The following is a 20,631-nucleotide window of genomic DNA, read 5'->3' as shown; positions in this document are numbered from 1 at the left end:
AGGGGAGGATTTCCTGTCTTCTGGGCCTTTATAGAACCAGGTAGATGCACGACATTCAGTAAAGGAGTAGATCCTGTAATGGATCTTCCTCCTCTCACCTGTGTTCTGTGTGCCTGGCTAAGAGTCAGCCTCCATCCCATAACCGGCCAGTCCCCAGAGTCGTTGAGCTTTCTGGACCAAGTGTCTGCCTGCTCATCCACTATCACTTAAGTACCCTTTGTATGCTCAGCCTCTGGCTGCATAGCTCTGTCATTCATCTGCCCAAAACTGTTCTGTGTGTCTTCCTGACATACATCAAATAAGCCACTTGACAATCCATATCTGTAACACGGGCACAGGGACAAGATCAGATCAGCAGCCCCTCATTCAGGCTACTTCAGAATCACCTGTGGGTGGCCAAAATACAGATTTCTGGGCCCTGCTCTGAGAAATAATTTGAAGCCTTGAGGTGGAGCCCATGTGCAGTATATTAGCGAGACCCACCAACAATTCTGTGTCCCACCAGCTCAGGAGCCCTAGCTGGTAGGAAAGTAAATTCTTATCATTTTGAAAATCTCTGCACCTCAGTGAGTCAGCTAGAAGGCCTTTCAGCCAGATGCAGGAAGTTCCTGAGGGGCAAGGAGCCTTCTGTCAAAGCTTCTCTTGGGGTAGAAACCATACCTCGTGTCATACTGATCTCAGCACCGAGATTCTCCAAGTGGTAAGTTGACAGAGTGCTTGCCTGCCATAGCCAAGGCCTTGGGGTTGACTCCCAGAACCTATAGAACTAAGGATGTCACAGACTGGGTTAGGGAGATGGCTCAGCACTTTGGAGTATCTGCTGTTGCTCTCCCAGAGTTTGCTTACTAGCAGGAAAGCCTGGCATCCTACCACTGTCTGTAACTTTAGTTTCAGGAGGTCTGATGCTGTCTTCTACCATCCATAAGCACCTACACATATACAACATATAGTCACGTACACAGATACATAAGTAAAAAAATAAACATTTTTAAAAGTTTCCCTAAAGTGTTACACGTCTTCCTGTTCTCTGGGATAAAGATAACTGTCCTTCCTGCCAGGCAGTCTGGTTGGGGAAGGACAAGGGCCCCCGTCTACTGGGGCTGTTTCCCAGGCCTGTTCCTGAAGCATGCTGGGAATCAGCTTCCAGAAGCCAAGCTTCTCAGAACAGCTGGATTGTCTCAGTTGCCTGGTTGTTAAGGAGCGATGCGTACTCAACAAGCAAACCCCCTTTAGTTCACTGACAAAAGGAAGGGAGCAAGAGAGCGACAAGTGTAACTGTAGAGAGAGAAGAGACATCCATGTTGGTCTGCTCATGTCGGCTCTCATAATGAGCTCTGTGCACAGCTGCCCAGGCACTCCACTCATCCAGATATGGTACTCCCCCCCCCCCACTCACCCTACCCTAAGCCAGATGGGGCTTGCTGGTGTCTGCTGTCTGCTCTTCCAGGACAAGGCTGAGGGCACATCTCTCCCTCCCTCTTGCTTGCCCGCCTGCCTGCCTGCCTTCCCCCAACTAGAAGAGCCACAGGAAAACAAAGCATCCATTGGACAGGAGCCGTATTTCCTGTGAGTAGGAGGCCTCACTTCACATACGGAGAATCAGAGGCACCAAAGGTAGGCAGAAGCTGTAAGATTGGCTCCTGACTCAAGGTCCCTGCCGTGAGTAGAAGTGGGAACTTACTCAGCAGACAGACAGACAGACAGACAGACAGACAGACAGACATCCTCACAACACTTGACTTCCTACAATATCCCAGTACATATACACACATTTTAGGGCATGTACCTTGAGGTGCAGAATGGTCATGGGTGAAACCAATCCAGACCTTGGCAGAGGCTTCAGAGAGGAGAGGAGAGGAGAGGAGAGGAGAGGAGAGAGAATTTGCCTAGTAAGTGGTAGCTCGTGTCAGAGTTCTTTCCAGAGAGTAATAAGGATGGCGTCCACTCTAACCAGAGGAAGGGTCAGCCTGAGTCACCAGTGCCAACTGTCTTACCAGCTCTTGTCCCACTTAGAAGGGGCAAGGTGAGGTGACCAAGTCAGACCAGAATCAGGTCTCTTAAGTTTTTGGAGATCTGCAAGTTTTCCACTTCTGTTCCAGCAGTTGCCACAGTCCTGGTGGATTCCTGGAAGAGAGCTTTCTCTTTTACCCAGCTAAGAATTTCCTTAGCCGGCCACCCCAGGAGCCTGCAGGATACAAACCAAAACACAGCTCCAAGTCTTTAATTGTTTTCTTTTTATTCCCTGGGGCACAGCAAACCTACCCATTGCCCCCTCTGTGTATGCAGCTGCAGGTGGCTAAAGTCCCACTTTTAGGAAAAAATGCTCGAGGCAGGGGAGGAGGACTAGAAGGTAGGGAAGAGGAAAGACCCCCTCCCCCTGCTGTGCTGGCGACTTCCCCAGAACACTGCTATTGGCTCACCATGGGCTTCTCAGCCAGGCTGGACCAATGATGTACATCCAAGCAGGCTAATTTAAACCAGCTGGCCTAGCTACAGATTACCACGCTGAGGAAGAGGGAGAGACAACCTGGGAAAGCAAGAAGCAGGGACTTGGAAGAAATCTCAGTGGTTTCTGAACTTTAACTGAGATGGTATTCAAATGAGATGCAAATGAAATGTAAATGAGCCTCTAGGTTTGGTGATTTTTTTTTTTTGTTTTGGTTTGGTTTTTGTTTTAAACACCAGTAGTTTGGCTAAGGGAACAACAGTTAATCTCTCAGCGGCCAGGGATATCCAAAGTGACCTCTCCCAGAGGAGCATCCATCTGCCTGCCTGAGCCAGGTCCCTAGCCCACAAAGCCACAGTGTACTCCAGTGCCACCTGGTACCATGCATAGATCCCCACAGAGAAGCTGCCAAGGTACTCTGTCTTCCTTAGTTTGGCAAAAGGTTAAGTGATAAAGCACAAAGGACACCCCATATCTGCACTATAGGGTCCAGTGAGGAGGGGTAGGGCAGTGTCACCATGACTTGTGATAAGATGACCTAGGGCTATAGGCAGGTTTGTGCCAGAGCCTGACCTACAGCTAGAGCTCTGTGGCTCCGCTGCCCACTCCAGCTTGCCATCCCAGACCTCACTTGTTCTTCAGTGGGTGCTCAGTGGTAGGCAGGCGGCAGGAAGGATGTCCCCCATCCTTTCCGAGGAGGTGGGTCTTCACAGGTGAGGGTGAGGATGTCCTGATACTTCTTAAATCATCCCAGGCTTCTGAATGCTATGAAGCTATGAACCAACAAAGTGTCCTGATCGGCTTCTCCAGTCCCTTCTAGTCCTGCCTAGACACTTCGGGGAGGGGGCCTCTGTCCCTCAGGGACCTAGAGTGTCCACAGCCAGGGTCTGGAAATGCCAGAAGGAAGACAGGAAGATGGGAAGGGATCAATTGGCAGAGAAGGGACACACTCTGGCAGCTAGCTCTGCCTTGCCTTTCCTGGTCCATCTTTTGCTTGAGGTCCCAGAAGGGCCCTCCAGAGGGCACAGGGGAGCTGCCTGCACTGCCTCAGAGGAGACAGCAGCTAGGAAGGAGAAGCAGGCAGGAGAGGTGGTTGCATTTGAGGAAGAGAAGTTCACAGCTTGTGGCTGCTCCGCTGGAGAGCTCCCACCACAAAGTGCTAGGTGCCCAGAGGACAAGGAAGCTCACCTTCCCCTACCACCACCACCATCACCACTCCTGGCTTTGTTGTTCCCTGCCTTGGCCTCAAGAGCAGAATACAGGGTAGGACCAACCATGAGGGAGATGACACAGGGAACAAATGAGGCAGTAGTCCTGATAGTCCCAGGCTCAGAGTACTTTCTAACAGAGACTTCTTGAGTTCAAAGGCCAGTTGATTAATCAGCTAGGGCTAGAGACTTAGTTGGCAAAACATTTGTGTGTCCATGCATGTATATGTTCATGTGTATGTATGAGGGGGGGGAGTGCACGTGCACATGGAGGCCAGGTATTGACTTTATGCATCCTCTTCAATCACTTTACACCTTATGTTTTGAGACAGGGTTACCCACTAAACATAAAACTCGCCCAATCATTTGGTGGCTGGCAATCAAGGGCTACTGACTCCATTTCTGCTGCCCCTACCCCAGTGCTGGGGTTATATGCCCATTATGTCACACAGGTGTTGGAGATCAAGCTCGGGTTTGCATCTGAACTAAAATTACTCGATATGCGAAATGATCAGTCTGAACCACTGAGCTCCCCTGCCCTTCCTCTTTGGGATTCACCTGAAGACATGATGAACACCGAGTGACACGCTGAACAACACAGGCACTAGGTACTCAACAGATGCTAGTTCCCTTTTCTCTTCTTTCCAGATTGGTTTATGACAATTTGTGCCTTCACTCTGCTCTTCTGGCAGCCGAACCCGCTCTACTTCCCGATGACACTCCTAGTCATCCTGCAAGGCACAGATGGCTGAGTGAAAGGCCATAGAGTGGCTAAGAGCTCACCGTTTCTGGACTCCTCTCCTGCCTCTCCTAATCGCTGTGTGATCTCAGGAAGGTGATTTAACCCTCCTGACATTCAGTTCCCCCAACAAATACACAGGATGAGATGTGTTAAGTGCAGTGTGCTTGATAGCATTTACTTCAGGTGCCCCCATGAGGTGCCATGTGGATTTAAAAGGTAATACAATTGCCTGCTCTGATGTCACCTCCACGCAAGCGTTCATACTCTGAAATGCTTCAGAATTAAGCTGGACACTTGGTGCCACTTGTTCCTGTACACAACCTTGTCCTTGTGAACATACACCCACATTGCTAGGGGTGGCACATGTGCCCTAGAGCAGCAGAGGGGACAAAGGTCAGCAGGTAGGCCCCAGAGCATGGCCTTGAAGGGAGAAAGCGCTTGCCTTGACCTGACTCGCATAATCCTAAATCAAACTCACATAACCCTGAGTCAAACTCCACCCCCTTCTACAATTCGTAACCAGACAGCTTAAGAGACAGGCCCTTGTCTAAAATGGCCTAGCTTCTCCAGCACACAGCAAGCTCAGTAGCTGGCCCCTCCAATCAGCCTGTTTTCCTCTCTAGGCAAGGTCCAACTCTACCTCTAAGAACCCAAATGGTTAGGGCTGATTAGATGACTCAGAGGTTAAGAGCACTGACTACTCTTCCAGAGGTCCGAAGTTCAATCCTCAGTAGCCATGATCTGATCTGATGCCCTTTTCTAGTGTGCAGGTGGACAGGCAGACGGTGTGCTGTACGCATAATAAGTAAAATAAATCCTTTTTTTAAAGTTTTTTTAAAAAAAGAATTCAAAAGGTTTAATTTACTTCTAGGCCCTCCTCCTACTCACCATCAGCCCCGTGCCCCTCAGCCCCCAGGTAGCAGAAGCAGCTGTCAGGAGCTCCTATCTAGCCCTGGCTTGCTATTTCAACAGCCCCAAAACCCAGAGATAAAGGCTGTCGCTGAACAAAGTTCCTCTGTCCTTGCCCTCCCCCTCCCAGGGACTCGCAAGGCATCAAGTGGGCACTGAGAGGGTCTCTGTCTCTTGCTACTGCTGCAATTCCTACTCTGGGGTATTCAAAAACGAGTGAATACCAAGAAGCGGTTTATCACCTATGCTTTTATGATTGCCGAAATCTGGGAGGTGGGGGAGGGGGTGCGGAGATGTCCTTTCAGATAAGCATTTGAAGGAGGGGGAGAAAGATTTTTCAAAGCTTCCTTTGTTCTCCTGGAGAGCCAAGCCATGGCGTTCTGGCAGACAGCCCAGGAGAAAGGAGGATTTTAAAACACAATCCGAGCTTGCTTCTAAACCGCTTCACCATCCCTGTCATCAATTAGGGATGTTACTTAACAAGGGTTTGGGCCGATGTCTCATCCAGTCTGCTCTCCCTAATTGGATGCCGACTGGTGATGAATTCCTGGAAAAAGCACTCCACACTATAGAGGTCTTCTCCGTGGCCCCCTGGCACTCCAGGACCACGTGGGCTGGTCTGGTCTAGGCCTCTGGGGGTGGGGCATATTCCAGGCAAGTAAATGATAGGAGGGCATTTCTAGGGCCACTTGGTGCAGACCAAGAGGACAGACCCAAGACCCCAAGCATGAACGCAGCCAAATAGCAACCAAGGGAAGGAGAGGTGGAGTCTCTGTGGCCTGCAAACCTCAGCCCTATTCCACAGCAACCTAAAATCCTTCCACTGAAGACTAAGACACTGGGTCTGATCCAAAAAGGGGTGAGTTTAAAATTGGGTTGAGTTGCTGTGGATTCAACAAATATTGTGAATCCAAATGATCCACCTAAGTCATGGCCTTGGTAATACTAAAGGGCAATAAATGGCCATCTTTACTAGGTATAGTGGTGCCCACTTGTCTGCACTTTCAATCCTTGGAAGGCTGTGGTGGAAAGTGCCACTCTGAGGCCAGTCTGGCCAGCATAACACCACCTTATCTCAAAGACCCAAACACAAACTATGTAAATAAAATGGCTACCTTCCTCCACCAAGTAACTGACTCCCCATAGTTTGCAGTGGAGACAAGTTTTTGCGCTAAGGCTCAATGACCTTTGCAAATGACTGAGCCTTAAGGTTCGGGACACCCCCAACTTTACCCCGTAGTCCCCAAGGTGGGCATGGCCATTTCCTTTCCTCTGAAGAAAAAAAGCTGAGATTGAGGTAGAATGTTTACTTACAACTTGGTTAAATTCTCCGGTTTCTCAGGAGAAACCCAGGTTACTTTGAACTTAGATGATTGGGTTTTCTCAATCATGGTGAGCCAGAAGCCTTACACGCTGCTTCTCCACCATCACAGCCTCTAGGCTGGTTTTTCTTGCCAGAGCTACTTCATTCCAGACCTTCCTGGACTCTAGAGATGCCGTGTGAGGTAAGTGAGGTAGGGCTTCGCCCCACACTGCTAGAGTTCTGCTTTCTAAGTTGCTTATGCCTCCGCTTGGGCCTCTTGGCTAGGTAATTAAGGGACAAGATGTCCACCAGTATTGTCCTCAAGGTTCTTATGGCCTCACAGCCTACAAACCACAAACATACCAGTGTGCTGTCCCATGGGGGCCATTGGAAATGTGCGTGCACAAAGGCAAAGGCAAAGGCATGTGTCTCTAGTTCAAGTGGGCTCTCAGTGTGCCATCCCATGGAGCCATTGGAAATGCACACGCACAAAAGCAGAGGGATGTCTCTCTAGTTCAAGTGGACCGAGCCCACTTGAAGACTTGGCCTTCAGCCTCAGTTTCTGGCTCATCTTCCCAGTACTCTTTGGCAATTATGCCCTGCCCTGCTTGGCTGGTGCCCTAATGCGTCCGTGCCTGGCTCCTGCCAACTTCCTGCTGAAGTCCAAGAGTCCCAACACTATTCTCTAGAACTTCTGTTTGCTGGCAGAGCCTCTGCACTGGCCAGATGGACCATCTGGATTTAGCAGACAGACAGACACCCACTTCATGCAATGACTACTCTCAGCCTGGCCCTACTTACCCCAAATCACCAGCTCACCCAGGCTAGAGACCTGGTAGCAACTAAGCTAAGGTCAACCTGAGTCTCCTTGGAACTGAGGAAAGGGGACAGACATATTACTGACCCAGACATATGAGGGACTCTTCATTCTCTTGAACTCTCCTCAAGGTGAGTAGTAGTCCACGAATTCCCACAATGTAGGGGTTTCCCAATAGTCCTAGGGGCGAATAGAACTACAGCTACACATGAGGCAAGGCTTAGTCAGGGCCAGAGGAGGTACCTCACTAAGTGCATTGAAGCTTTTCTATGAGTCCTGATACCTCGGAATCACCAGTAAATCCACAAAATCCACCAAATATTCAGATGTGCCCAGATGGTAGAGGGAAACCAGGAAAGAGAGGTTACACATTAGGAATAAGAACGGATTGCTACAAGCCTCCTTAAAAATCAAGAACCTCCTAGAAGGTGAGTTCCAGCTAAGATTTATAAGTCTCAAGCAGTCAGGAGGCCACATCTCCTACTTTTTCTTTTTCTCCCATCATGTAGGGATCGGACTCAAGGCCACTGTCGAAGCCAGGTACGTGCTCTTTGTTTTGTTTGTTTGTTTGCTTGTTTGCTTGTTTGTTTTGAGCAAGAACTTGTCACTTAGATCAGGCCAGCCTTGAACTCCCTATGTAGCCCACCCTGACGTCAAATTTGTATTTTTCCCGCCTCAGCCTTTCAAGTACTGGTATGACAAGCTTATGACATCATACCCCTTGTGACATCATACCCAGCCCTGGATAACATATCTTAAAGCACAAATATAACCATCAACATCCTTTTCTGTGGCCAGTTTTGCAGGCTTTGCTTTGTAGTTATTACCCAAATTCCACGGGATAGGCATTGCGGCCCTCTTGGAGATAAGGAAACTCAAGGTCAGAGCAATAAACGTCCCACTCAAGATCAGATATAACTTATGTATTGCAAAGCTAGGATGGAAACACTGGTGAGCCAGTCTAAAACTCACATTCATTCTAACATGACATACCAGGCTCCAGAACTTTCTTGGTTCCCTTCCCTCCTTATCTCGGTATGTTATCCTTCCTCTTTCATCTGGTGGGCCAGGCACAGGTCTATGCTGAGGCTATATAAGTTAAGCCAACAGTCACTTCACAAACATTTCTCAAAACATTACGGTTTGCTAGACATTATGAAAGAGACTGAGGTCACAGACACAAATCCAACACAAATAATTACTAAATATTGAGTGTCGTGGCAAACAGCAAATTATGGCGCCACTGGGCAGCACAAGGGGTGGCCTACGTTCTGCCTTGGGACAAGGAACAGACAATGCGCCACTAAAAGTACAGATGTTTTTGTTTGCTTGCTTGCTGGTTTGTCTCTTTAGTGGGGAGGTTGCCAGGATGGAGGGTGGATATGGAGGCATGCGGAGATGAGTGGGATTGGAGTGCACGATGTGAAATTCACCAAGAATCAATTTTTAAAAAAACAAAAATTTTAAAATGAGTGCTGACAGCCTCTTTGCACTAAACCCACTGCATATAGTCTTCCCTATGGCAAGCCAGTAGGGCCTGGAAACCCCCAGAAATACAAATAGCTTTAGCTCCGCCCCTTCTCCATTTTTACCCCTTTGCCAATTAGGTAAAAACAGAAAATGTAAAGAGTACAGACTCCCTAACATAGTCAACCCTACACAAGGGGAAGGAAAGCCAAAACAGTACTTTTGAGTGTCACCTACATGCCAGATCCCCCTACAAATCTTTCCCTGCTAAAGGAGTAACTGGCGCGGTGGGGGGGCCTCTTACATAACTTCACCTAGGTCATTGGCTGCAAGTGCAGAGCTGGCATGGAAGCCTCACTCCACCTATTCAGAGTGCACCCTGGAGTGCCTGAACATTTGCTAGTCCCGCCTCGCCATCCAGGCCAGCAGCTGCTGGACGTGGCCCCGCTATGACTGGCTGATTGAGCTGCGAGCACAGCAGGTAACAAGTTCTGCACTAGACTGTGCCAGCCCTGCTGGGAGCCACTGGGGCACTCCAAGTGAAAGGACAGGAAATAGCAGAAGCTATGAGAGCTTGTCCATACTTGTTCACTCCCCTTTGCACCTGAAGACCTTCCCCCTGGGCCAACCTCAGTCCTTTGTATCCCTACCTTTCCTTCTCAGCCAAGAAGTCTGAATACCAGCCTCAGGAAAATGTCAGCCAGACCTGGCCAAGCATATGCTTGCATCAGTGTCACCCGCAGGGAGTGCCAACAGTCAGGAGGGGGAAGAACCCAGGGCCAGGGGCGGGGCATGTGGTATCCCATCAACCCTGTCACTGCTCTGAGAACCCTCAAAACCTACTCTTGGCTTTCTCCCTGAAACAAGAGCTGTGTCTATGAGCCTTCATCATCCATGCCCGTGGCAACTCACCCAGCTCGCAACTGGATGCCAAGCCATGAGCTGGCAGAGCCACCAGCAAGGCACAGTTCCCTCTGCCACCTGCCTGTTGTCACTCTTCATTGAGTATCATTGCCCCTCGACGGGGCTGTGCTCCCAGGCTCCAGGCTTCCAATCTGCTCTCTGGGAGGCTGACAGAGGACAGGGGGGCTGGGGCGTGGGGAGGGGAGGGAGGCTGCCCTGCCTTACTCCTACCAGCTCCTTGCCCAGGGCATGAATGTTGGAACAAGTGCTAGGAACCCAGATGGTAATTGCTGCCATCTAATTATGCGTGCATATGATATTAGCCAAAAGCGTTTGACTATCTCCTGCAGTCTTAAGCAGATCAAATGGAGAGGCCGCACAGGTTCGAGGATTACTCCAGAAAGATAATGACTGACAAGACTGCCTGCTGCCACTCAAGCAGCCACTGGCAGGCTGCTGTTGCTCACTAGAGACCTCACTAACCACCCAAGGGAAGAGAAAGGGCTGGGCCGATCCCTCTTGGACTAGCAGGATGTAGAGTCCTCCAAGGTCTAGAACTCCTCGTATTTCCATTATCCCATCCTCCTGGTCCCAACATTGATGAGCAAGATAAAAAGCAAAGAGCTTATGGTCTCCAATAAAAATAAAATAACAGGCTGGTTTTGTTCGTGTCTCAATAATCAGAAGCAATCGCCTGTCCTTCCAAAAGCGTGATACCTGCCTCACCTGGTATGGTCCTTTTCACAGCAGTGGAGAGCCAACTCGGACACCAGATGCTTCTCCTTCGTCTAGTACACTCAGATGGTTCCCATCTGCAGTTAATTGGGAAGAAGTTCGAACCTTTGGCTGGTCCCATTTGCTGAAGAACAGATATGCCGTTTGGCTTTATTGTCTTTCTGGGACCTAAGATACTTAACACAAAGCCTTGCACACACGGGGGTTTTCAAGGCATGTTTCCTGAGCTCAGTTTCGCCATCCTAGTCAGCAATTTTCTCTATCTACTGTACCTGAAGACATGTCAGACAGTGGAAACCCAGGCATGAACAACCCGCAGTTTCTGCCCTCGAGACTCGGCCCCTCTCACTCAGGAACATTAAATCCTCAGTTACATTTTGGACTATTGGAGTTTGGTAGGAAAGAAGAATGCCAAACCAAGAAAAAGTTGGGTAGAAACTAAAGGCAGAGTGAGCCCTTCTAAAAAAAAAAAAAAAAAAAAAGCTGATGTGCTCGGCAAGGCCTTTCCAGGAGGTCAATTCCATACCATGTGCAGTATTTCTTGGACCAAGTATCTAGGAGGTAAGTAACTCACAGGTATGTGAGAGAATGTTCTATCATGTGGTCTAAGACTCAAGAGAGTGCTGTGGGGCCCCTGGGATAGTCAGAAGTCCCCACACACATCTCAGGATTCTGCAGAGCATTGGATGTTGATGTTCCTGAGAGCCTGATGAAGAAGACAGGCTGGGGTTGGAGCTGATCCTCTCTGCCCTTGACCTAGGCTAGATGCTGCTGAGACAGCACTGTGGAGGGCAGGGCTAACAAGCAGCCAGCTCCAGTGGGCTACAGGCATCTATAGCCAAGCTAGAGCTCCAACAAGATCTTGGGGAAAGGAACGCTCCTGGAAGGCTTAGCCTAAGGACTTGAATACAGTCCAAGGGTGGGGTTGGCTGGGGAAAGAAGCAAGGCTTACAGCCCACTGCTCGAGCAGAAATTGAGGCGCAACACCAAGGTCATCTGCAGCAGCAAACGACAGCCAAGGAAAGGCCATGGAGAGGATGAGGCAGCTCTCTCGTGGGTCCTTTGAGGGGAGCTCACCTCACTGTGGCTGAGCCCTGAAGGGGCTCTTTCTAGGGTAGGTGGAAGGCACCTTGGACAGCAACACGGAGTGAGGGCCGAAAGGCTTGACTGTCCACAGGACCCTTTATCACACACATTTGGCGATATGGGTGGCTATCTTGTAAGGGAAACTGAGGGTCCGACTTGGGAACTTTGGAATCCTGGAGGGATTCTAAAACCAACAAAAGAATCGGGATAAAATGGAAGTGGGGGAATGGGCACAGCAAAAGTGGCCTCTTGGGACTGTCATGTCTTCTAAAAACCCCACAGAATCAATAGCAAACCCTATCCCCATGTATTAATGCTGACTGGGTCTGGTGTTGAGATAAAACAGAAAGAGATTCAGCAGGTGTCAGGTACAGAGTGATGAAGAAACTGTGCAGCACTTAATCCGCCTTTGCGCTGGATCGTTGCCTGCCTGGCTTTCGGTCAGAAGTTCACTCCACGGGTTATACATGGAATCAAGAGAAGACAGTTGCAAAGCTCAGCTCAGCTCCTCCTTTCCCCGCCAACTGCCATCTTCTCTTTCTCCTCCTCCTCTTGTCTCGTCTCCAGAGAGAATGTTCGCCTTGCTTCTGCCTCCAGCCACACTTTCAGCATACAACCACCCCCAAGGCCGTAAGAAGTAGAGGAAGTGGGTATGTCAGACTATAGAGCAATGAAGGTAAAGAGTGGGCACCTCATGGATAAAGAAGAGAGAGAAAAACACACCCTGGGTGTTTATCAAAGACGACGATGGCTGATCAGAGTCCTTATGTATTTTGTCACCTGATCACACAGAACAGCCTGGAGAAGGAGATCCCTGCAGGCCCTTGAGCACAGGAGAGGTGGGGGCTTGCTATGGTCTTAGCTGCCTTTCTGTAGTGCAATGGAGCACAGGAAGGGACAGGATCCCTTTGAAGTTCATCCTGCGACAAGGCGGGCTCTTCCTTTTCTTGCAAGCTGTGAGTGCTTAGGGAACCAGCCTCCAAAGAGCAGCGGGCAGAGGCTCTGGTCAAGGGTGGGCAGTGGTTCCTCACACAGTCCTAATTGGTCTAGGACTCCAGGCTGCAGAGAAGACAATATAGTTATGTGACCTTTGAAAAGCCTGTCTCTGAACTGCAACTTCATTACCTGAAAAACAGGGACCATTCCATACTGTATTAAAAGATATCATTTGACACTTCAAGATTCACCACCCACCTTTTCCTCTTACCAAAAAAAGAAAATAGGAACCACCAATTAAACTATGCTATGTCATCCACCATAGCTGGAATCCTGCTGTCAAAGATGTTAAAAGGAGAGGGGGAAAAAATCAGTTGTGAGCATTCACGAACAATGATGATAATAATAATTTTTACTGCACAAAAAAAGGCTTTGGAGAGGACCTAGCGGGCTAATGAGCATTGACATGCTTGGCAAACCAGGAAGTTTAGTGAAGGCATGGGTTGTGCTTGGTATCAGGGTGTCATGATGGTCAAGATCACCAGCGGCAGCATGAGAATGTAAGCTGCACAAGGCAGCCTGGTTCATCTGGTTCATCTCCTTCAACAACACCATACCCCCCAGTGCCCAGAAAAGCATGGCACATGACAGGCTCTCGATGGACTCATAATTAGATGGATGAGGTCTCACGCCATGATAGAGACATTGGGAATATGTGGCCAAGTTTCTTCTGGTCCTGCTAGCTATGGACAAAGTCAGGCCTCCTAGGGATTAGCAGGTACCACCTTCCACAGTGAGCCTTGCTTTTTTTTTTTCCTCTAATGAAGATGAATGCTAGCCCCATGAACAGAGAAGGATGGTCCCTCATTCCCAACGACATGAACAGCATTTATAGAGCGATGACTATGTGAACAGCCAGAGGCTGAGTCTGCATGGGAAAGATACAAATGATATTTCCCCCTCCCCTGGAGTTGATTGATTTGAGAAGAAAAGACGTAAGAATAGAGAAAAGTTAAAGCAACATGAGGCCTGTGCACAGCATTAGGACCTGCTAGTTGGTTCTGTGGCTGATACGTTTGTTTGCTAGAATTGCCATAAGAAAACACCATAGCCTGGATGGTTCATGCAACAGAAATTTATCAGCTCACAGTTCTAGAAGCTTCAAGTCCCAAGATCAATATGCCACTAGGCTTAATTTCTTCAAAGCCCTCTTGGCTTGGCTTATAAATAGCCATCTCTTCTATCCGTGTCTTCACATGGTCTTTCTTCTGCACGTGTGTGTATGTATTCTATGTCCTCCTCTTTTGATGAGGGTGCCACTCCAAGACTCCAACATGAACTTGCAAGGATAAAATTCAACCCTTCCTGTTTATTTAGATAGCCAACAAGTACTTCACAACCACCTGCCATATGGCAGGTACTGTGCTAAGTGAAAAGAGGAAGTGGATAGATAAGATGGCTCTTAAGAGTATCACAGTTGAAAAACTGTACCTACCAGAATAGTGGGTAAGAGGGGAGGACATCCTATTGAAACTTTAGGTGTGAGAAGCCTGGGAGAAAGAGGAAATAGAAGGATCCAGCAGGTCCTGGAAAACTACAGGCGAGTCTGGGCCCTGGGGTCCTCCGCAAACTGTGGCAACAGCCAAGGAAAAAATAGGCAGTAAAAACCTTGAACCCCTACCCGGACTAGCCGATGGACATTCTCCACTGTTGAGTGGAGAAGGAGATCGAACTTTCACACAAACTCTGGTGCCCCATATTTGAACATGTCCCTTGGACGGAGATGCCTGGTGGCACTCAGAGGAAAGATAATAGGTCACCAAGGAGAGACTTGATACCGTATGAGCATATTCAGGGGGAGGAGGTCCCCCTCAGACACAGACTTAGGGGAGGGGAGGGGAGTAGGGGGGAAGTGGGAGGAAGGGAGGAATGGGAGGATACATGGGATGGGCTAACAACTGAGATGTAATATGTATAAATTAATAAAAATGTATTTTAAAAAAAAAGAGTATCACAGTTACTTTGGGGAAGCGGACAAAGAAACAGGAACCTGTCATCCTTTGTGGAAGGGTAATGGCAAAAACACAGAACTAGCATGGTAGGGGTTCTGAGGAGGGAGGACACTGTCCTAGCCTGGGAGGTGGTCAGGAAAGGCTTCCCGAAGGAGGCGAATCTTAGCTAACCATGAAGGATTAGCCTAAACCACACTCCTGGAGGTAAAAACAAGAGCCAATGTGAAAAAGCCACGCAACAGTCAGGGAACAGGGTGAGGGAAGATGGCAATCTCAGAGGTTAGGTTTATAACTACAGGATGCTGAAGAGTGAGTGCCTCCTGCAGCGTGATGCTTTAGGGACCACACTCATCTCTTTCCAGGCCTAGCTCTATGTCCATGTTTCTGAGGGAACACAGAGAGTTCAGCAATGCTGGGACAGAGGTCAAGCAAGCAAGGACTGTGTACCATACAACAACCAAATGGGAAGAGCTGGATGTAGCGTCTGGAGAGGCTACATCCAGCAGATAGAGGAGATTGGTCTCTGCCCTATGAGTGGTATGAGGTCAAGAGATCCAAAACAGACCTTTCATGAGCCTTCCTTACCCTTCCTAAGTGGGTGGGGCATGCATCCCATCAGGTGATAATGTGGCTTAACCATAACACATATTGCCCAGAGCCTGACTGGAAACTCCACAGGTCACAACTCTCACTATTCCTATTCTGTCCAAGACGTTTGCTTATCTGCAAAGCAGGGATAATACAAGCATCCCATAGTGTCCCTGGGGGAAGGAAGGGGATGACTCGTGCAGTGAGGGCTAAGTGACGCACACTATGTAACAAATCATTATGAAGCACAGCTTCATCGTGCGCAAGCCAGGATGCTTTTACATTTTATTAAACCCAAGACTCCCTTGAAATGACATGTGTCATGTGTTCAGCATTGAACTTAGTAGGTATAAAAGGAGAAAAATGGGAAGCTTCTTCCAGTTCAGGCTTCTGTCTGCTTGCCCAGGCTGGACACCTAGTTACACCTGACTTTTTTTTTCCCCCTCTTCCTCCTCTTCACCCTATTAGCCACCAAATTCTGGACATTCTATTCTAGAATCTGTCCCCGTGTCTTAATCTAGTCTCTTAATCCCTCTCACTGGCATTCTGAAACTGTTGCACAGTGGCACATGTGCTGTTAAGAGGGGGGGTCATATTAGAGCAGAGACCCTAATCCAATGTGGTCTGTGGCCTTGGAAGAAGGAAGAAAGATATTGACACAGACATGCCTAGAGAGAAGAGAGCATGAGGAAGTTCAGACAGGGAGCCAGCCATGGGACGATGGAGACAGAGACTAGAGTGACGCATCCCTAAGATGACTGCTCACCACCACCAGAAGCTTGGAAGAGGCAAGGGTGAGTCTACAGAGTCCCAGGGGGAGCAGGACCCTGCCAACACCCTGATGTTGGACTTCTGGTCTCCAGAGCTGTGAATCAGTTTCTGCTATTTTAAGCCATCTGGTTTGTGCTCCTTCATTATAGCCGCCCTGGGAAACCAATACAAGTACCAACTCCTACAGCTGTTGGAGCCTGTACCAATCTGCAGAAGGACAGAAAGATGGGAGCGGAGAGGGAAAAAGGAAGAAAATGACAGTGCCTTTTCCCGTTGTTTCATCTCTTTCTAGACAGTTACTATGGGGGGTTGTTTTGTTCTGATTTGGTCCCAGGGTGTGAGCAAAGAGAATTTCTTCCAGAAGGTACTGTAAACATGTGCCTCAGACATTCTTCTGAAAGAGGAATTGAGTTGAGCAAAGGAAACGTTTCTTTCAGATAACCAATTGACAAAATGATCATGCGAGCTCCTAAAGCTCCGCCATCCCCGTGGACTCATAAACTTGAGAGAGAATGAAGCACTTTTGTAAAAAGGGTATAAAAGGCAGTATTGTATAATTTCTCTTAAATGTCTGCTGGGCATCAGGGGCCTATAAATAGGCAGTGCATCTGGTGCACAGAATAAGCATGGAGTGATCTCTTAAATGGGATGCAAACTCTGGATCTTTGCAGATCCATCTAGGCTGCAGGGGTGGAGCTGTGGCAAAGAGTGAAGGGTTGCTCTCAGCACCCTGGGAGGAAGGCTGCTGGGCAGAAAAGAGGCAGAGGTGGGAGGCCAGCCTATTGACCTATGAGGAAGCATGGAAGAAGCAGATACAGCATCCCCAGGTGGGTACCCAGGTGGTACCCACACTGGGAGCCATGGGATTAGGGCTTGTCCTTTTCTGTGTTACCTAGGCAAGCTATCGTGAATTTAGTGGCTCACAATGACACAATTTTATTATCTTGTAGTTCCAGAGGTCACAAGTCTCAAATGTGTTTTATTAGAAATCAAGGTTTCAGCCTAACTGTATTTTCTCTAATATTTAGAGGTAGAACCCATTCCCAGGTGTTTTCCAGCTGCTGGGGGCTCCACTACTACTGGTTCCTGTGTCTTCGAAGCCAACAGCACTGGGCCACGTTTTCCCCACACAACCATCTCCCCAGCTGGCCTTCCTGGCCTTTTTCTTCAGCCTTTAAGGACCCTTCTGATGACAGTGGGCCCACTAGACTATGGAAAATATCCCTATTTTAAGATCAGCTGATCAATAGTCTTAATTCTATGGATAGCCTTCAGGGACATATTCACAGATTGCCCCCAAATGTCTGGACCCCCACGAGTAGATAAACTGGGCTATTAGGTCATGAGGACTCTAACAGAATCAACTGATGATTCTATGATGGGTTCACAATTTGGTGACATTATTGGGAAGTGGAGAAAAGTGAGAGGTCTGAAAGAAATAAAACAGTGAAGATGTGTCCAGAGATATATCTTGTCTTAGGCCTCTATCCATCTATCTATATCTATCTATCTATCTATCTATCTATCTATCTATCTATCTATCTATTTATCTATCTATATCTCTATCATCTCTATCGATCATCCACCTATCTGTATCTCTATCTATCTGTCTATCTGTCTGTCTATCTATCTATCTATCTACCTACCTACCTGTCGCCCTCCCTCTTCCCCCTCCCTTCCTTTCTTGTCACCATGAATTAGGCACATCTGTCACACTGCTCCCTATCTACCTTGATGATTTGCCTCACCACAGGCCCCAAACCATAAAGCTAAACTACCATGGGTGGAAACATCTAAAACTGCAAACTAAGACAAATATTTTCTCACTTTAAGTCACTTTTCTCAGGCATTTTGTTATAGTGGCTAAAAGCTAACACACACCACAAGAGTGTAGGAAGCCACCTCGTCGGTGAGAGTGAGTAGGAATGCTGAAACATAAGAAAGGATCAAACGTCATGACGTATTTTTGTACAAGCCTCAGAAACAGAAGAATTTATCTGCTTATGGTGGGGCCACATATTGATCTATTTAGGGACAAGTATTTTTTAGGATTGTGTACAAGTTTGGGGGTATTATAGATCTCTGTGAAATCTAACATGTCCTAAACAACAGAGACAATAATAAGAATTGGAAGGATATTTGGAAAACACTTTGCCTCTATCTTCCTATTTTCCAGAGACCTGGAGAGGGAGACATAGCCAGGCATTAATATATAGATCTAAAACAGAAGCCAGGACTTAGAACATAGGATTCTGATGCACTTGTTGTTAAGTTGTTAAGTTGTCACCTTGGCAACACCATGTGCCAGAGGACCCAGAAATCAATCTGTATATCTAGAGGGTTTGGCGACTCTTTTCCAAAGTTCAGGCGATATACTTTTTGGGAAAGAGACAAGGCAGACAAAGCATGACTTAGAGGTGGCTTTAAGGCATGTGACCAAGATATACTCTGGGTCCAAATGGATTGAAATTTAAGAAAAGTTGTCCATTCTCTTTATCCAAATTAGTTCCCCCGAAGTCCAGCTCTATTCATGAAGCTTTAGTGTTGCTGGGCCAAATATCTGAGGGACACGACATGCAGGGAGATTGGCTTTTGCTCCTTGTTTCAGAAGGTCCAAACCATTGTGACAGATTCACAACATGGAAGCCAGAAAGCAGGGGAAAGGAGCTACAGGAAGAGACCAGAGTGAGATACAGTCCCTAAGACATACGTTTAACTGATATTCTTCCTCTAACTAAGCCCCGCTCCCACATTTCACCACCTCCCAATAATGCCATCAAACAATGAATGCAACAAGGGGTGGACCCATTGTTGATATCAGAGTCCCTATGGTGGAAGTGTCTGGACACACCCTCACAGGGACACACAAAAGTACTCACTCATCACTAACTGTGTAGCTGTGTTAGCCCAATCAAGTTAACCATTAAGATTGGTGATAATATCGATCCAAAGTGAATACCAGAGTTCCCACTGTTCATGCAGAACCATTGGGCCCCTGTGGCTTACTAGATCCAGCAGTCTCATAAAACCAAAGCCCCAGAGCACACTGTTATGGTGGATGTAATTACATCACTGAGCAAGAGTAATTCATGGGACAAATCATAACAGTTTATTATTTGTCTCCCACTGTTTATGATTCATTCAGCAAGTGAAGGCTCTCTTGGTCTGTGATTATACTCTCAGTCCTGGAAATAGTCCATAGCTTGATATCCTTGGCAGGCAGAGTTCTAAGCACCACAATTCTACCTCCTGCTCCACACACCCCCATGGAGTCCTTTAACAGGAGTATGGGCCAGACTAAATATGAGGGGATGGTCATTCCTACAAGAGTTGTTTTTGTTTTTGTTGTTGTTGTTGTTGTTTTGAGACAGAGTCTCTCTGTGTAACCTTGGCTGTCCTGGATTCACTTTGTAGACCAGGCTGGCCTCGAACTCACAGCAATCCGCCTGCCTCTTCCTCCTGAGTGCTGGGATTAAAGGTGTGTTATAATACCTACAAAGGGTATTATAACAGGGCTTTGAGGATAGTCCTTGGCAGGTCCTTGCTCTAAAAGATTGCATCTCTTCCCTACTCTCCATTCTTTTCCTTTTGCTCAGCATTCTAAATTCTAGGGAGAAGAGCCACCTAAATAGTAAAGATGTTAATTTTTTTAATATTTTTCTTCAGAATCACTGGGCACAGAACATCTGATGACCTCTGTAATGCCTTAGCCTTCAATCTAGCCATCAATTGATACAAAGTATGTAAATTACTACCTGACAGAAAAGCAACTTTGCTTGACTGTTCTAAGAAACATGGGGGTGAGAGCTGGAGGATGGTTCAGTCAGTGAAGTGCTTGCCATGCAGATCTGAGGACCTGCGCTCAGGTTCTTCGCCCCACAAAGGTCAGGTTCACAGGTACACAACCATAGGCCAGTACTGAGGAGGTGCAGACAGAATCCCTCAAGTTCCCCTGTCAGCCAGACTAGCTAATCCATGACCTCCAGGCTCAGTGCAAGGCCTTGTCTCAAAAACTAAGATGGAGAATCCATTGAGGAAGACATCCGACTTCAGTCTCTACATGCATGAGCAGACATGTACATACATACCTGTACACAAATACACACAAGCACATATGCATACACACATATACGCAGAAAAGAAAAAAGGAAGAGGAAAGAAGGAAAGGAGGGAAGAAGGGAAGGAGGGAAGAAAGAAAGGAACTCTTCACACAAAGTTGAAACTCCCTGTGATGTTTTGCTCTGAGAGACAAAATAGAGATTCCCTGGATGATAAAGAGTCTTCCCTCAGCACAAGCCTTCCTGCCCATTGTCCCACTGCACCCCAATTTCCACCCTGCAAAAAGTTCTCTGTATTCTGAGTTCCCCAGTATGGAACTTAGGAGCCAGTAGCCCTCCATTTTCTCAAGATACCAACCTTTTCTTGGATGAGTTTGATTCCTTCTTTCCAGTTCCACTCTTCAAAAAACCAATCTCTGAGTGGTGAGCAGCCAGGACCTTAATCAGGAGACATTACATCAGACTCCTTTCTGGTGAGCAGACATTTGGGGTGGCTGCCAACAAGAAAAGGGGGCTGCTGGTCCCACTTCCACAAGAACTGATTCCCACAACAGCTCAGAAGAGAACTCTCTGGGCTCCAACTGCAAGCTCACCTCACAGACTCCTCAGTGTCACCCCTGAACAGAAAACGCAGCCTATCTATGCCTGAC

General features: G+C 47.8%; 1 long non-coding RNA gene across 1 annotated transcript in view; it reads right to left on the bottom strand.

Moving 5' to 3' along the window:
- Positions 1–20,426, bottom strand: part of LOC311597976 — a 32,236-nt gene extending 11,810 nt beyond the window's left edge. The window contains exon 1 of the long non-coding RNA XR_014779418.1: positions 20,340–20,426. This is a non-coding gene — a long non-coding RNA (uncharacterized lncRNA). The remainder of the gene's footprint in view (positions 1–20,339) is intronic.
- Between the last annotated feature and the right edge of the window lie 205 nt (positions 20,427–20,631).

Source organism: Acomys minous, assembly GCF_964271855.1.
Source record: "Acomys minous genome assembly, chromosome: 5".
Lineage (NCBI taxonomy): Eukaryota > Metazoa > Chordata > Mammalia > Rodentia > Muridae > Acomys > Acomys minous.
The sequence above is the reverse complement of the archived record's forward strand: the minus strand, read 5'-3'. Positions and strand labels throughout refer to the sequence as shown.